The sequence below is a fragment of the Schistocerca serialis genome, chromosome 9, assembly GCF_023864345.2.
Source record: "Schistocerca serialis cubense isolate TAMUIC-IGC-003099 chromosome 9, iqSchSeri2.2, whole genome shotgun sequence".
Classification (NCBI taxonomy): domain Eukaryota; kingdom Metazoa; phylum Arthropoda; class Insecta; order Orthoptera; family Acrididae; genus Schistocerca; species Schistocerca serialis.
The window spans coordinates 159,028,007-159,047,690 of NC_064646.1; positions in this window are offsets into that span (position 1 = coordinate 159,028,007).

Here is a 19,684-nt window from a genome sequence, read left to right on the forward strand (position 1 = left end):
TCTGGAAGTAGAAAAGTAAAATATTAAGAAACAATGAAGATAATATTATATGGATGAAAATACTTTGTAAATCTACTTTGTACCAGAAATATGTAAAGCGCAAAAGAAAATATATAAAGTATCTGGCACAAATGTACATAAAGGACTACCAATGTTAATTGTCCATACATACAATATATACAATTACATATTTTTTTCAGAGATAAATTAAGAAAATGATCGATTTCGCTTGGCTTGACGTTTATACACATACTCGAGGACATCCCTTATGACAATCCAGCAGTAATCTGCTAAAATAGTAGGGCTCCACTTTCTGGCATACCTCTTCTCCAATGTGGCAATGTCTTGATGAAATCGCTCCCCATGTTCATCACTTACTGAATCATAATCTTTGGGGAAGAAGTCAAGATGACTATGTAAGATATGCAGTTTTAATGACATGTAGCAACCAAGTTTTCATAAGTTGGAATCATGTTACCTACAATCTCCTAGTAATTTATTGCCCGTTTGTTCCCAAAGAACTGTAAATAGATTGCCTTAAAACATTCCCATGCATGCTTCTCATCACCTTGTATGATTCCATCAAAAGTATGGTCTCCAAAAATCTCTCGAATCTGTGGACCTACAAAGATGTCCTCCTTTACTTTGGCATTACCTAAGTAACGGAATTTTTGCCTTAAGTACTTAAATACGTCACCATCTTTGTTCATTCCCTTAAGAAAGCTTCTCATGAGACCCAACTCGATGTGCAAGGGTAGGAGCAGAATCTTTTTACAGTCTACTAGAGGTTCACTCTTAATGTTCTTTATACCTATTTGAAGAGATTTTCTGGTGGGCCATTCATGTTTACTGTAATGAGATGCAAGAGTACGGCTATCCCATTCACAGAGAAAGCAGCAATATTTAGTATACCCCTACTGCATACCTAATAGCAGTGCAACCACTTTCAAGCCACCGCAGATCTGCCATTGAGAGTCATTATACTTGATGGCTTCGAGCAAAATTTTCATATTTCGTTATGACTTTAGTATGCACACTACACCCAACTGGAATAGAAGGAAGCTCATTACCAATATGTATAAACACTGTTTTTAAGCTCAGCTTTGCTGAATCAGGAAACAGTCTCCACTGATCAGGTTCTTAGTTAATTCTGAGAGCCTTCATTAGACCATTTATGTCTACTCATGCCACAAGACTGTGTTGCATGTTAGAAAGAGGAGTGAATTGTTGCTCTCTTCTGTGGTAGATTGAAACATTTACATTGCTTTCCAGAAAATTGCGCTGCTACAATCTTCATGCTAAAATCTCAGTCTTAGCTTTAGAGAGCTCCAAATCTCTAATGAGATCACTTAACTCATTTTGAGATAATCATTGTGGATCATCAGATGATGATCTATTTGGAAGAAACTTTGGATCTTGTGATGTACATGTTTCAGGACATTTAGAATCCCCATCAGAAGTAATGTCGTACTCCATCAGTGGTTCAGGTATTGGCAATCCTTCCCCATGTAGAACTGGACGTATGGCAGATGGAATGTTAGGATATATCACTGTCCACTTCTTCTTCTTAGATATTCCCTTATTGATAGGAGGAACCATACAAAAGTAGCAGTCACTGACATGGTTAGTTGGGTCACGCCAGATCATGGGCACTGCAAAGAGCATTGAACATACATTCCCATGCATCTAAATCCTGTGGTTCCTGGCACAAGTTTTACAGATCACATGTGGAGCCCAGGGTTTATTCTGATCACCTATTTTGTACCCAAAATAACAACTGTAACTTTTTTAATCAATGGAGTTATTTGCTGTTTTTATGAAGCAAATGTCACTTCTCCACACACATAGCAAAATGTGTCAGCACTATTAACACAAATTCATGGCATTTTTGTTCACTTCAGTAGCAGCCAACTTGAACGACTGGTAGTTAATCTGGAAAAAAATGTGCAAAAATGATTACCAGTTTGAAAATAAACGGATTAATCCATCTCTTGCTACTGAAGAGTTATGGCAGGACGTCTATCATGCTGATGTGCTTTACAAACCCCTCTTGAAGAGTGCTCTGTGAGCTTTGTTGTGATGAATACTATGCGAATGAGACTAAAACTATATGTACACTTATTTGTACAGAATTTCATATAATGTAGAATTCTAGTCCCTTAACAGTAGCATAGCGAGTGGAAGAGAAGGTGTACTAAATCCCCTAGTTCACCAGTTCCACCGCGAGGTGTCAGCTGCTACGCTTGTGATCCAAGGAAATATACGTTACCTCGGCAAACGCAGCTCATTATCAGATAAATTTATGAAATTTATCTAATGAAATGAAAATTACCTGGATTTAATTAACTTACTTCAGTGGACATTGGTAGTCAGCTAGTTTAGGGAGTTTCCGGGCAGTCTTGGAAGCCTTTTAAGACTTCAGCAACTTCCGAATTAGTTTAACGCCCATGAAAAACCGGCATTTCATATAATGAATAATCAATTTAAAACATCCATCACTTGACCTCCCCAGCAGCCAATGTTCGATATTTAAATATTTCAATAGTAGTATGATCCAGACTATTTAAAAATCATAAAAATATCGCCCCATAAACCCTCCGCAAGGAGTTTTGCCGCGATGATATTTTCCACCTGGATAAGCACATCTGAAGACGCTTTTTGATAGGTACGTGAGCAATGTCTTTGCTGCAGGAGATCAGTAATATAAAATAGCTGTTAGTAATGAGTGTGACATATCAGATGAATTCTGGTTTAGGAGGTACAAACACTTTAGGGATGTTGTGACTTCTTGTTTGACGCACCACGTAACCTGCCAGATGATAAACATTCTTTTCCTGAGGAGATTTCAAGACTCTCCGGTATATGTCGTGTATGAGGTTGAGCCTCTGTGAATTCATGTGGTACATTCTGCGCTTTTTTAATTATGTCTTCCAGTTGCAGAGTTCTGTCTATGTTATTTTGCTGCAAACCTCTAGCTAATGTCCGTATTTGGCTTACGTATGACGTCAAAGAAAATTTACGTTTATGTTCACAATTTCCACCTGAAGATAATGAAAGTTTAAGAGGAATGTAAACACACTGTAACATGTACAACCTGCGAAAGTCTATTACTGACGGATAATCATCGCAACTCAGACGATACGATACCGAAATGACTTTCAAGAGAACCCTGATTAAATTTTTCTGTCAGGAAACAGCTGAGAACTGTTTCCCACATGTATTCACATACTCCCAGGATACTAACAGTGTTTACTTTTAGAGGATGGAGAGTTCTTTCTGAAGCAAAGCTGTTGCATCTATCGGCGAGGATGCTTCTCCATTTCATTATCGTTTTGTGAGCCTCTGAGGTTTTGTGTAAGGAATCCTTAGGAAACGAAGAGTTAAGTGCGTCCACTAAGTTGTCATACATCTATTGAACAATTCCATTGATTCGCTGCGCTAGAATCCTGTTGCTTCAATTTCCCCGAAAAATTTTATTCCGTTGGCTCGTGAGTTACTGAATAACTGCAGAGCTAATCCTTCTTTCATTTCTTTGAGAATAAACAAACAACAGAGCAGGATTTGCTACTTTATTCTTACAATCATCTGGTGCACATTCCCCTAAATCGACGGAACCATTAATTTTCAACCAAGTTTTCCTAAAATGCAGTTCTTAGAGCTTAATGTCATCAAAAAAGCGCACACGACTGTTTGTTGTCGTTCAGTTCTTCCCGAAAATAATTCTTAATTGTTTCCATAGCAGGCGTATTGATTCCATATCAGCATTTGGGAACCTTTACTAAATTTCGGAGATATGTTCGGACGGCAGTGACAACAATCCATGCTTCAAACAATGACTGTATCCTTGGGCGAGTTAGTGACAACAATCCATGCTTCATACAATGTCTGTATCCTTGGGCGAGTTAATTTTTAAGAGCACGCTGCTCAGAAGCAACTCGTGATCACACTTTATTTCCTTATTGTATTCCAACTACCGTTTCTAAATTGTAGCGTCTACTATATTGTTCTATTTCTTACTGAGTTTAGAATGATCTTGGAGATCAGAGTGAACCGTTTTAAACTTTTCGTCTAAGAACAAGTTCCGCGCAAGTTTCATTTCGACATTCGCTGTTCTTAATTTATTACGTACTGACGCAGCTTCCATTTTCTTACACTTTAATGTTCTTTTCACTGAAATTACTGCGGCGTCCGGTACCGCTTCGTACCGTAAATTTTTCTAGGCAGAAGAAACACTGAGAGAGATCGTAACTTCTTTCTCCTAGCCGCAGTTTCTCTTTTGCTACGGTTTACTGGACGATTTCCTTTCGTGTACTATTTTCGATAGATATTTCCGTAAACTTGGAAATGAATGAGGTGCTGGTCTTGGTTTTAGAGACCAACTTTGAATTTTGACATTTTTTTACCATCGATGACAAACAAGTCAGGTTTCGTGGTAAGTTCCTCACCGAAAAGTGAATCACACACAAAACAACTGTGACTCAGAACTCTGTCAACGTAAACTAACTAGCAAAATAAGCACAGACGGTAGCAACACGCAGCTTCCGGTATGGCAAAATCGCAACTTTTGTCTCAAGCGACAGTGCTGCTCGCAGTTCGCGGGTACGCCACCTGTCGTATGCTACCTGTGCTAGTGCGCAGTATGATAGTAGTATATAGTGGCTGATGGAGGGAGTGGCTAGTAGAAGTAGATTAGATTGTCTGTGATTGGATGCCCTATTATAAAGTCTGAGCGCTCCGACTGCGATTTTATGGTTCATATTATTTTGTTCTTAAAATTACAATTATGGAGAAGCCACAAGTCTCAATAACTTTATTTTTACATGTTTCACTCGATCAAGTTTGCACCTTCAGTCACCACAGATTATCTCCGATTAGTTTATTATTGTACTGGTAGAAATTTTAATTTACTTATGTTTGTTGGTGCCCAATTTCAAATTCAAATGGCTCTAAGCACTATGGGACTTAACATCTGAGGTCATCAGTCCACTAGAACTTAGAACTATTTAAACCTAACTAACCCAACGACATCACACACATCCACGCCCGAGGCAGGATTCGAACCTGCGACAGTAGCGGTCGCGCGGTTCTGCCCAATTTCTCAACGGCTATTGCTGAGCATAATATTAGGGTTCATCCTTGTTGATTTTCTAAGCTTGTAATTTGCCGAATACTTTGATAGTGTTTAATAAATGTTTATTGGTAAAATAGTCCTACGTCTGTACAAACCCCAGCCGAATTCCCACTCTATCCAGATCCGACTGTGTAACTGGAGTCCATGAGTTATATGAGTGCTTCGCGACTCGTGTGATAGTATATAACATGCAAATCTTTCATAGCAGACGTCCTCCTGTTTAAAGTTTTTTTGTTGGTATTGTTGAGGAAACTGTTTTGCAGCTGTATGCGATAGGTCTGTAGACAACAATTAACGTTAAAAAAATCTTTTCAAGTTAATACATTTACGTTGCTCTCCCAAGACGCGTTTATTAAAAACAGTTGATAGCTGGTATACAGTATGTTCTCAGACACCACTCTCAGACACCATTGGTATGTCTCTATCAGTTGACTGTATTACAGTCTGCTACATATAACGTCGCTGATATCGCATTCGCAGAGAAACTATGAGCATGTCTTTGGCTGCAGCCGGCGTCAAGTCTCTTTGATGATGGAAGCGCTAAATGGGCTTCCGACGCTAATGGGTCCTTTCCAAACTAAAAGCACCAACGATAGCGGCTCGTCTGTTGCTGTAGAAAACATTACATTTCACCCGACATCGTCGTTTTATTTAGCTCTGCAAATAAAACAATAATCACAACGACGGATCGTTGTACAGTCTCCGAGAGACTACAGCTTTTGTTTCGCACTGTAAGTACACGTAAACAAACGCAGATAGGTAAACGAAGACGTTCGTAGTAAACTGTCACCGAACAAAGGAACAAAACAGTAATAAAATGGACTATCGTATTTGGATGTTACCATGTGGTTGCGATGATTTTAGTTTAGCGTCATAATAAAAGGGTTTTAGTGTCCACTATGTGGGCAAACTTACAACTTCATAATCATTTGTTTGAAGCTCCTCTACTATTCGCGTTCCGACCCCGCCACATCACTGTCTCTCAATATACTGGCCGCATACGTTGTCGCTAAACACGTTGACTGCCATGAGACCGCCGGCCATATGGCACTCCACGTGTTAGATTGTATACGGGGTGAGTCACCTAACGTTACCGCTGAATATATTTCGTAAACCGCATCAAATACTGACGAATCGATTCCACAGACCGAACGTGAGGAGAGGGGCTAGTGTAATTGGTTAATACAAACCATAAAAAAATGCACGGAAGTATGTTTTTTAACACAAACCTACGTTTTTTTAAAATGGAACCCCGTTAGCTTTGTTAGCACATCTGAACATATAAACAAATACGTGATCAGTGCCGTTTGTTGCATTGAAAAATGTTAATTACATCCGGAGATATTGTAACCTAAAGTTGACGCTTGAGTACCACTTCCCCGCTGTTCGATGGTGTGTATCGGAGAGCACCGAATTACGTAGGGATCCAAAGGGAACGGTGATGGTCCTTAGGTACAGAAGAGACTGGAACAGCACATTACGTCCACATGCTAACACCTTTTTATTGGTCTTTTTCACTGACGCACATGTACATTACCATGAGGGGTGAGGTACACGTACACACGTGGTTTCCGTTTTCAATTACGGAGTGGAATAGAGTGTGTCCCGACATGTCAGGCCAATAGATGTTCAATGTGGTGGCCATCATTTGCTACACACAATTGCAATCTCTGGCGAAATGAATGTCGTACTCGCCGCAGTACATATGGTGTAATGTCGCCGCAGGCTGCCACAATACGTCGTTTCATATCCTCTTGGGTTGTAGGCACATCACGGTACACATTCTCCTCTAACGTACCCCACAGAAAGAAGTCCAGAGGTGTAAGATAAGGAGAACGGGCTGGCCAATATATGCGTCCTCCACGTCCTATGAAACGCCCGTCGAACGTGTACCTCACCCCTCATGGTAATGTACATGTGCATCAGTGAAAAAGACCAATAAAAAGGTGTTAGCATGTGGACGTAATGTGCTGTTCCAGTCTCTTCTGTACCTAAGAACCATCACCGTGCCCTTTGGATCCGTACGTAATTCGGTGCTCTCCGATACATACGATCGAACAGCGGAGGGGTGGTACTCTAGCGTCAACTTTAGGTTAAAATATCTACGGATGTAATTAACATTTTACAATGCAACAAACGGCACTGATTACGTATTTGTTTATATGTTCAGATGTGCTAACAAAAATAACGGGGTTCCATTTAAAAAAACGTAGGTTTGTGTTAAAAAACATACTTCCGTGCATTTTTTTATGGTTTGTATTAACCTCACGTTCCGTCTGTGGAATCGATTCGTCAGTATTTGATTTGGTTTACGAAATATATCCAGCGGTAATGTTAGGTGACTCACCCTGTATAATGGGCTACGATGCATAAACTACGAGAGTAGATTTTTCTAATTTGCACCCGTGGTTCACTGAGCACTGGATGACAGCTTTGCTTACGTCTGATCTACTGAAGTTGTCTGGTTGTCCCACTGGACTTTCCTTCGTAGGTCGCAGTTGCTGGTCTACACTGAGTTGGCAATAGTCATGGGATAGAGATATGCACATATACGGGATGCGACAGCATGGCGCAACACTAGGTATAAAAGGGCAGTGCATTGGCGCTGCTCGTTATTTGTACTCAGGCGATTCACATAGAAATGTTTCCGACGTGGTTATTGTCACAGGCTTTGGACACGGAATGATAGATGGAGCAAGACGCACAGGATATTGTTAAGGAAATCCATATTCTGCGATCCACAGGGCCAAGAGAGTGCCGAGAATACCAAATTACAGACACTATCTCGCACCAAGCAGAACGCAGCGGCCGACAGCCTTCACTTAACGACCAAAAGCAGCGGCGTTTGCGTAGAGTTGTGAGAGCAAACAGGTAAGCAGCTATGGAAATAGCCACAGAAATCAATGTGCGACGAACGAATCAGTTAGGACAGTGCTGCGTGATTTGGAGTCAATGGGCTGTGGCAGCTGAAGCACGTGCCTTTGCTAACATCGTCAGCGGAGTCTCTCCTGGGCTATTGGCTATGTAACTTGGACTCTAGACGACTGGAAAACCATGGTCTGTGCAGGTGAGTCCCGATTTCAGTTGGCAAGAGCTGATGGTAGCGTTTGAGTATGGCGCAGACTCCACGAAGGCTTGGACCCATGTAGTCAATAAGGCACTGTGTAACCTGGAACTGGGTCCACAATGGTGCGGGCTGTGTTTACATGCAATGGACTGGGTCCTCTGGTCCAAACGAAACCGATCATTCACTGGAAATGGTTATTTTCGGCCACATGGAGACCATTTGCAGCCATTCATAGACTACGTGTTCTCAAATAACGACGGAAGTTTTGTGGACGACAATGTACCATGTAACTAAGCCACAATTGTCCGCGATTTGTTCGCAGATCTTTCTGCAGAATTCGAGCGAATGATTTGGTCACCCAGATCGCCCGACATGAATCCCATCGAATATTCATGGGACATAATAGAGAGGTCAGTTCGTGCACAAAATCCTGCACCGGCAACTCTTTCACCATTATGGACGGCTAGAGAGGCAGTACGGCTCAATATTTCTGCAGGGGGCTTCCAACGATTTCTTGAGTCTATGACACGTCGAGTTACTGCACTACCCCAGGCAGTTGGAGGTATCTCATCACTTCGTTTAATTTAATAACAAATGTCACTTTTTTATTTGTCCTGCTGATTAAATAATAAACTTAAAGATATGCTAGTAGTAAAAGTTGTAATGAATGTAATGCCGCACGAGAGCCAGCAAGCTCCAAAAGTGGTTAGATATTGTAAATCGACGATTGACAACCACATGCAACATCACTGCTATGTGTGCTATATTACGGCTATCTGTACATGAAATATATACCGGTATACATTAACTTCTTGGAGTGGAGAAAGGCAGCATCTGTTCTACTCCAAGAACTTAACCATATACGAGTTATGGGTAGTTTGACGAACCGAATATAGACGGGTTCGAGTAACATCAGCGATTGTTAGCGGACCGCAAACTGTACAGTTTATGACCGAAATCAACACGCAATTCAAACGCTTTTAAATACACTGGGCCATCCAGCTCTGACCTTTCATTGGTCGCTTGGTTGAAGCACAGTTCTCCGAACACTGTAGCACTGTTAGTGTTGGGGGGGATGACGTCACATCAGAACATGCACAGTTCAACCGACAAAGCAGCGACCTTATTCTCAGTGGAAGATAGCACTACTGAAATCGTTTTCAGCACACAATACTGTGGTTTCTATAATCATGCACATAAATTAAGGATACTTGCAGAATGTGGTACCACACAACGGGCACTACACAAAACTGGCGCTAATAGCATAAGCAGATAGGGAACACACGACAGAGATCTGCAAGTCCACGGTATTGGTGATAAGTTGAGAAAACCCTCCCGAAACACATGTACTACAAAACGCCACTGTTTCCTGCACAGGTACCCTGACACCATAATGAGATATGATCACCATGCACACGTACACAGGCCGCGCAACGGGTTGGTATACTTTGAATCAGGTGGTCGAGTAGCTGATGGAGTATAGCCTCCCATTCTTGCTCCAGTGCCTGTCGGAGCTCCTGAACCGTCCTAGGGGTCTGAATACGTGCAGCGATACGTCGATCTAGAGCACCGCAGACGTGATCGATGGGGTTTAGGTCTGGAGAACAAGCAGGCCACTCCATTCGCCTGATATCTTCTGTTTCAAGGTACCCCTCCGCGATGGCAGCTCGGTGGGGCCGTGTGTTATCTTCCATTAGGAGGAAGGTGAGACCCACTGCAACCTTGAAAAGGCGGACATACTGGTGCAAAATAACGTCCCGATACACTTTGACCTGTTACAGTTCCTCTGTCAGACACATGCAGGGGTGTACGTGCACCAATCATAATCCCACCTCAGACCATCAAACCACGACCTTCCTACAGGTCCCTTTCAAGCACATTAAGGGGTTGCTATCTGGTTCCTGGTACACGCCAGATGAAAAACCGGCGAGAATCACTGTTCAGACTGTATCTGGAGTCGTCCGTGAACATAACCTGGGACAACTGTTCCAATGACCATGTACTGTGTTCTTGACACCACGCTTTACGGGCTCTGCTGTGATCAGGGGTCAGTGGAATGCACCTTGCAGGTCTCAGGACGAGAAAACCATGTCTGTTCAGTCGTCTGCAGACTGTGTTTCGAGACATCTGTTCCAGTGGCTGCGGTAAGGTCCCGAACAAGGCTACCTGCAGTACTCCGTGGCCGTCTGCGGGCACTGATGGTGCGATATCGGTCTTCTTGTGGTGTTGTACACTGTGGACGTCCCGCACTTTAGCGCCTGGACACGTTTCCTGTCTGCTGAAATCGTTGCCATAATCTTGAGATCACACTTTGTGGCCCACAGACGGCCCGTGCTACGACCTGCTGTGTTTCACCAGTCTCCAGGGGCCCTAGTATTCTACCCCTCATAACGTCATCAATATCTACATCTACATCTACATTTATACTCCTCAAACCACCCAACGGTGTGTGGCGGAGGGCACTTTACGTGCCACTGTCATTACCTCCCTTTCCTGTTCCAGTCGCGTATGGTTCGCGGGAAGAACGACTGTCTGAAAGCCTCCGTGCGCGCTCTAATCTCTCTACTTTTACATTCGTGATCTCCTCGGGAGGCATAAGTAGGGGGAAGCAATGTATTCGATACCTCATCCAGAAACGCACCCTCTCGAAACCTGGCGATCAAGCTACAGCGCGATGCAGAGCGCCTCTCTTGCAGAGTCTGCCACTTGAGTTTGTTAAACATCTCCGTAACGCTATCACGGTTACCAAATAACCCTGTGACGAAACGCGCCGCTCTTCTTTGGATCTTCTCTATCTCCTCCGTCAACCCGATCTGGTACGGATCCCACACTGATGAGCAATACTCAAGTATAGGTCGAACCAGTGTTTTGTAAGCGACCTCCTTTGTTGATGGACTACATTTTCTAAGGACTCTCCCAATGAATCTCAACCTGGTACCCGCCTTACCAACAATTAATTTTATATGATCATTCCACTTCAAATCGTTCCGCACGCATACTCCCAGATATTTTACAGAAGTAACTGCTACCAGTGTTTGTTCCGCTATCATATAATCATACAATAAAGGATCCTTCTTTCTATGTATTCGCAATACATTACATTTGTCTATGTTAAGGGTCAGTTACCACTCCCTGCACCAAGTGCCTATCCGCTGCAGATCTTCCTGCATTTCACTACAATTTTCTAATGCTGCAATTTCTCCGTATACTACAGCATCATCCGCGAAAAGCCGCATGGGACTTCCGACACTATCTACTAGGTCATTTATATATATTGTGAAAAGCAATGGTCCCATAACACTCCCCTGTGGCACGCCAGAGGTTACTTTAACGTCTGTAGACGTCTCTCCATTGATAACAACATGCTGTGTTCTGTTTGCTAAAAACTCTTCAATCCAGCCACACAGCTGGTCTGATATTCCGTAGGATCTTACTTTGTTTATCAGGCGACAGTGCGGAACTGTATCGAACGCCTTCCGGGAGTCAAGAAAAATAGCATCTACCTGGGAGCCTGTATCTAATATTTTCTGGGTCTCATGAACAAATAAAGCGAGTTGGGTCTCACACGATCGCTGTTTCCGGAATCCATGTTGATTCCTACATAGTAGATTCTGGGTTTCCAAAAACGACATGATACTCGAGCAAAGAACATGTTCTAAAATTCTACAACAGATTGACGTCAGAGATATAGGTCTATAGGTCTATTGCACATCTGCTCGACGACCCTTCTTGAAGACTGGGACTACCTGTGCTCTTTTCCAATCACTTGGAACCTTCCGTTCCTCTAGAGACTTGCGGTACACGGCTGTTAGAAGGGGGGCAAGTTCTTTCGCGTACTCTGTGTAGAATCGAATTGGTATCCCGCCAGGTCCAGTGGACTTTCCTCTGTTGAGTGATTCCAGTTGCTTTTCTATTCCTTGGACACTTATTTCGATGTCAGCCATTTTTTCGTTTGTGCGAGGATTTAGAGAAGGAACTGCAGTGCGGTCTTCCTCTGTGAAACAGCTTTGGAAAAAGGTGTTTAGTATTTCAGCTTTACGCGTGTCATCCTCTGTTTCAATGCCATCATCATCCCGGAGTGTCTGGATATGCTGTATCGAGCCACTTACTGATTTAACGTAAGACCAGAACTTCCTAGGATTTTCTGTCAAGTCGGTACATAGAATTTTACTTTCGAATTCACTGAACGCTTCACGCATAGCCCTCCTTACGCTAACTTTGACATCGTTTAGCTTCTGTTTGTCTGAGAGGTTTTGGCTGCGTTTAAACTTAGAGTGAAGCTCTCTTTGCTTTCGCAGTAGTTTCCTAACTTTGTTGTTGTACCACGGTGGGTTTTTCCCGTCCCTCACAGTTTTACTCGGCACGTACCTGTCTAAAACGCATTTTACGATTGCTTTGAACTTTTTCCATAAACACTCAACATTGTCAGTGTCGGAACAGAAATTTTCGTTTTGATCTGTTAGGTAGTCTGAAATCTGCCTTCTATTACTCTTGCTAAACAGATAAACCTTCCTCCCTTTTTTTATATTCCTACTAACTTCCATATTCAGGGATGCTGCAAGGGCTTTATGATCACTGATTCCCTGTTCTGTACATACAGAGTCGAAAAGTTCGGGTCTGTTTGTTATCAGTAGGTCCAAGATGTTATCTCCACGAGTCGGTTCTCTGTTTAATTGCTCGAGGTAATTTTCGGATAGTGCACTCAGTATAATGTCACTCGATGCTCTGTCCCTACCACCCGTCCTAAACATCTGAGTGTCCCAGTCTATATCTGGTAAATTGGAATCTCCACCTAAGACTATAACATGCTGAGAAAATTTATGTGAAATGTATTCCAAATTTTCTCTCAGTTGTTCTGCCACTAATGCTGCTGAGTCGGGAGGTTGGTAAAAAGAGCCAATTATTAACCTAGCTCGGTTGTTGAGTGTAACCTCCACCCATAATAATTCACAGGAACTATCCACTTCTATTTCACTACAGGATAAACTGCTACTAACAGCGACGAACACTCCACCACCGGTTGTGTTCTTTGAGACATTTTCAACACACAGTCACCATTAACACGTCTGAAAACATCTGCAGACTTACTCGCTGCACCGTACTCTTACACGCACCAACACACCTCTGCGTATGTGGTCTGCTGCCAGCGCCACCGTGCGGCGACCGCAGGTCAAATGCACCGCATGGTCATACCCCGAGGTGATTAAAACCCACCAGAGCGATGTTACACCATGTGTCAGCATTATCCTTAATTTATGAGCATGAATGTAGTTACCGTTAAAAGACGGCTACAAAACGCATTTTCGTCCTTTTTTTTCTTTTTGCATATCAGCACTGGAAAGAAATAGCGTAATTTTAGTGCAATTTCCAGCTTGTATTCGAAGAGAAATTACACAGTTTTAGTGCGGTGATAACAGTGTGCTCTAGCACGTTAGGGCACGAGCACTGGCTGCCACTGATGAGTTTACTGGCGTTGGAGGATGTAAGATCCTCACACACAGTTCCGAGCACACTCCTATTATGATTAATATAACATCTCCGCCTTTTAAATGAAAAATTCGCCGTGTGCAGCATCAAAAGTTATCCGAGACCATTACATGGATTTTGTAGTCCTTGAACGCAAAATTCTAAGATATTTGCACTATGATGGTTTACATTTACACTTAAGAGAAACCCAGCCACAGTACCTCTGGAGTTCTCCTGCAAGTTCCTTAGGTACAGTTGGTGACAGACATCGCAGGACACCTCTTCTCACAGTCTGTGCTGTACAGCTTTCTGCCTGTTAACACAGCATAAAATTCAAGAAGACGAAGTGCTACGAACATATTACCTACAGACGTGAGGGTTAAAACCAACTGCCAAGATTTGTTTTGGGTGTTGCCCAATAATCCTAACAATACCAGAAAGTTTCAGACAACGTAGGAGACTATATTGCTACTGTTTTATTTGCCCTTTATGTTTATCTGCTGTGTACAATAAAATTAAGAAAAATCACTCCCTAGCCTGCACTGTACTATCACAAATGAGATACAACGTATTGTAATAACGTTATGAAAAAGTTTTCTTTAATGAAACAAAACATCCCAAATTATCACAAATTAGCAGATTAATGCACACTTTTGGATTCCAAAACGCCTGTGTCTACGTTCGCTCCATAGTCATAATGATCATACTGAAGTAGTATTAAAGACTACCACGAAAGCGAAGTTTTCACCTTTAGATCTGCAGGGCACAGAATCAACGTAGCAACAAAACCGATGGGGGAGACGTTGTCTCAAGTTTTGTTTACCGATTGCCGATCTGTAAGCTAAAGACACTTTCACAGATGAGATCGAGTTTAGGGCCGAAAATTTACGCACTCTTTGGTTTAAAGAGTGAACACCCTAGTTCCCGATTATAACTAAGACAGAGAAATCGTGACGCAAATGGTGAAGTAAGCGGCATATTCTGTTGGAACAAGCCTCCTGGACTCAAAACAATAAATTGTCTTCGTCTATGTCATCCCATAAATGGAATAATTCACAATATTTATCTACATGGTAATGAATATCTGTTTAATTCACCAGGATAGCTGTGATCCAGTCCAGGAAGTAAATCGACGGTCACGCAGTTGTCAAACGTATTCTACTACGTTTCCAGGTCTCGTTTACATTAGCGACAGGCAGATCGCGTTTCCTCAGCTGATGTTAATGTTGAGCTGGCTGTCAGTGGGTAACTAACCCATTGAAGACACGGTGTCGCTAGCTGACACTCAATGGACTGGGAGCAGGAATGTCTAGAACAAGTCAATGGGGTTTTATTCACATTCCCGTAGCTCTGATTTAGGTCTAAAGCGTAGTTAAAAAAAAAAAAATCCAGGTGCAACGACAGAAACTCAAACATCAAAACTCAAACATCATAAATAAAGACCAGGTATTTCTGTGTTAGGTATTTCTGTTTTTCTGTCTTAAGCTATCTACTAACTAAAAACTTGTTCACTGGAAATGATACGCTTTTGTAGCATCATCAAAGGCTATTAATGTTGTAACTGCGACCGGGACGGTCGTGGGGTAGCAATGACGGAAAGCACGGCGGGACCCGCGGAGAGGCCCGCGAACAACACAACGGGAGAGGACGGACACGACTAACGGAGGACCTTACGACACAGCAACAAGATCGAACACCGGAGTCACAAGGAAACAAACACGTCCACTCGCGAACAGAACAAGGAAGTAAGCTGTCTAACGCGAGACGAGGTGTCAACAACAGACGTACGCGAGATTAGACTGGCTGGCTGAGCTTTTTTCTTTTTTTTCTTTATTGTGATTTCATTCCCCTGCCCCATATGGGCAGGGGAGGGCTGTCAGCGCCACAATCCACCGCTCTTCAGCCGAGTGACAGGACAACTTAAAATAAGAATAAAATGTTACATACATAAGGCGATAAAGGGGAACTTAAAACAGAATAACGGGGGAAAATGGAGGTAAAAAACATAGACTAACATGGAGACGTTCATGGAGGACAGTTAAACAAAAGTCACCAGAAAGATAAAAACACCGTTGGCGATTCTTCACAACTCAGAGAAGACACTGAATGGACATGCACACGTTAAAAGTCGGCCACAGTAGTAAAAACACTCCGTAACAACACACTTAAAACCCACACGACGAAGAATAAAAATGCCAGGTGTGACCTGCCGAGGGAAAGGGCAGAGAGGATGGAAAAGGAGGGAAGAGCAAGGGGCAGCAGGGGAAGCGGCAGGATGAAGAGAGGAGGGGCATCAGTGGGTACACGAAGAGGCAGGAGACACAAGGGGCGGGAGATGAAGAGGGAACACAGGGCAGGAGGGAGTGCAGAGACACTGAAAGGAGCCACAAGAGATGCAGGAGAATACGAGGGGGAAGCCGCGCAGGAGGAGAGAGGGGGAGGAGAGGGAGTCCTGAGGAGGAGGGAGGAAGATGGGGTTAGAGTTGGTAGGAAGGGTAGATGTCAGGGCGAAGCTCATCATCTGGGAGGGGCAGACGGTGGAAGTTGCGTTGGGAAAGGAGATGAAGGGTGTGGAGATGGAGAGAGGGTGGGACACAACGATAAAGGCACGGCAACTGGTTGGGGGCAGAGAGGAAGGGAGACACCAGGGGGTGAGGGGGATCGAGGCGGCAGACAACATATAGTGTGCGGATGTGTCCAAGGAAAAGGAGAAGGTGGGGGAAGGGGATGAGGTCATAGAGGATGCACATGGGGGACGGAAGGCGGATGCAGAAGGCGAGGTGGAGCGCATGGCGTTCGAGGATTTGGACGGCTTTATAGAACCGGGGAGGGGCGGAAATCCAAGCTACGCTGGCATAACAGAGGAAGGGGCAGATCAAGGATTTGTAGGTGTGAAGGATGATGGAAGGATGCAGACCCCATGTCCAGCCAGACAGGAGTTTCAGGAGGTGGAGGTGGTTGTAAGCTTTGTTTTGGATTGTAAGAAGATGGGGAGTCCAAGTGAGGTGGCGGTCGAGTGCGAGGCCAAAGTATTTGATGGTAGGATTGAGGTGGATAGGACGGCCATAAATGGTGAGGTAGAAATCATGGAGGCGAAAGGAGCGGGTGGTGCGGCTTATGATGATCGCCTGGGTCTTGGAGGGATTAACATGGAGGAACCACTGGTTGCACCAAGCGGTGAATTGGTCAAGGTGGGTTTGGAGGGTACGTTGGGACCGTTGAAGAGTTGGATAAAGGGCTAGGAAGGCGGTGTCATCAGCGAACTGGAGAAGATGAACAGGAGGGGGAGGTCTGGGAATATCAGCAGTGTACAGGAGATAGAGGAGAGGGGAAAGGACAGAACCTTGGGGCACGCTGGCAGAGGGATAGAAAGTGCGGGAGTTGGAATTGTGGATAGTCACATAGGAGAGACGATGGGAGAGGAAGGAAGCAACGAGACGGACGAAGTTGATGGGGAGAGCATAGGTCTGGAGTTTGAAGAGTAGCCCGGGATGCCAGACACGGTCATAGGCGTTCTGGAGATCAAGGGAAACAAAGATAGCGGAGCGACGTGAGTTAAGTTGGAGGGAAAGAAGATTGGTAAGGTTAAGGAGCTGGTCGTCGGCGGAGAAGGAAGGCCGGAAGCCACATTGGGTAAGAGGAAGGAGGCGGTGCTGGTTAAGGTGGCAGTGAATACGGCGAGAGAGGATGGCCTCAAAGGCCTTACTGAACACAGAGGTGAGGCAGATTGGACGATAGGAAGAGGTATCAGATGGGGGTTTGTTAGGTTTAGGGAACCGCAGGACACGGGAAGTCTTCCACAGGTTGGGGTAAAATCCAGTGGAGAGGAGGACATGGTACCGGGTAGCAAGGACAGACAGGAAGGATGGAGGGGATTCCTTGTGGTGATGGTAGGTGACGCCATCATGACCAGGGGCGGTGTTGCGTTTGGAGCGAAGGACGAGTGTGATGTCTTGTGCAGTGATGGGAGTGTTGATGTCTGAGGGGGTGTAACCGATCCAAGTACTGGAAGCTAGGGGCAAGTGGGGGGACAGAGGTGTCAGTGCGGTCAAGGACGGTGGGGAAGAGGGAGTAATCAAAATGGGGATCGTCAGGAATGGAGAAGACCTCGGATAGGTGGGAAGCAAAATGGTAAACCTTACTGAGGTTGTCAGGAAAGGGTCGATCGTCATGGAGGATGGGGTAATGAGAGGTGGGATGGCTACCAGTAAGGCGGTGGAAGGCTGACCAGTACTTGGAGGAGTTGACAGGGAGGGTGGAGTTGAGGCATGTGCATGTCTGACGTCAGTCCCGGCGTTTCTTTGCTGTAAGAAGGTTCCGGATATGTCGTTGTAATTGCCGGTGGCAGGTGAAGTATCCCAGTCACGAGTGGTAGAGCATGCGGGATTCACACAGAAGAAGGACGGCCTGTGGAGGAAGTGTAGGGTGGTGAGGGTGGATGAGCTTGGTAGGGACACGAGGAGGGGCGGTGGGAGAGGAAGGAGACCATCAGACGAATGTAGTTCATAGGAAAGGCGTAGGTTTGGAGTTTAAACAGGAGACCGAGATGCCAGACACGGTCGTAGGCCTTTTCGAGGTCGAGGGAGACAAAAATGGCGGAGCGACGGGAGTTAAGCTGGAGGGAGAGGAGATGAGTGAGGCGGAGGAGTTGGTCATCAGCAGAGAAGGAAGGTCGAAAGCCACATTGGGTGTTGGGGAGGAGGTGGTGATGGATGCGCTGGGAAAGGATGGATTCCAAGAGCTTGCTGAACACCAATGTGAGACAGATAGGACGATAGGAAGAGGCATCAGATGGAGGCTTGTTGGGTTTGGAGAACATCGGGATATGGGAGGTTTTCCACAGGTTGGGGTAGAAGCCAGTGGCAAGGATGATATTGTAGAGGGTGGCAAGGACTGAAAGGAAGGAGGGAGGGCAGTGTTTGAGGTGGCGGTAGGTAATGCAGTCGTGGGCGGGAGCAGTGTTGCGTTTAGTGCGGAGTGTGAGGCTGATGTCCTGTGTAGTGATGGGAGTGTTAAGTTGAGATGGTGGTGTATGGCCCAAGTAAGGGAAACTAGGAGCAAGGGGAGGAACAGAGGTATCCGTACAGTCCATGACGTCAGGGAAGAGGGAAAAATCAAAGTGGGGATCATCTGGGATGGAGAAATCATCAGAGGGGTGAGAGGCAAAGTGGTTGGCCTTACTGAGGTTGTCAGGAAAGGGACGGTCATTAAGGAGGAGTGGGTACTGGGGGGTGGGCGGTTCCCAGTAAGGCGGTGGAAAGCAGACCAATACTTGGAAGAATTTATGGGGAGTGTGCTGTTGAGTTGTGTACATGTCTGGCGCCAGGCACAGCGTTTCTTCGCACTAAGCAGGTTGCGGATGTGTCGTTGTAATTGCCGGTGGCGGGTAAGCATATCCCGGTCACGAGCGCGGAGAAAAGAGCGGTAGAGGCGGCGGGACTCTCGAAGGAGAAGGACGGCCTGTGGAGGCAGGGCGGGGCGGTGAGGGTGGATGGCTTTGGCGGGGTTTAGGGGTGGCGACGGCGTCAGAAAAGGTCTGGTGCAGGAAGGCAGCAGTGCGAGAGATGTCATTAGGAGATTGGGGGGTAAGGTCGTGGCTGTCAACCTGGGTGTGAATGGAGTCCTGGTAGGCATCCCAGTTGGAACGGGAGTAATCATGGACAAGTTTAGGAGGGACGTCGGGGCGAGGAGCGTTGCGGGGATGGCGACCATTACAGATAGTGAGGAGAACAGGAGCATGGTCACTGCCAATGAGGTCAAGGACATCTGCGGTGATGCGCCCAAGGAGGTTGGGAGAGGCAAGGACCACATCAGGAGTGGAGTGGATTCGGGTCGGGTGTGCTGAGGCAGGAGAACCAGGTCTCCCTGGAGGGTGGCGAGAAACTGATGCCACTGCTGGAGGTCGGCAGGATCACGGCTGTGGATATTGAGGTCGGCGGAAATCATGTAGGTGGAGATGGTGGGGTCAATGTGGGCCAGGAAATCGTATGGGATGGGGTGCAAGGTCGGACATAAATGGT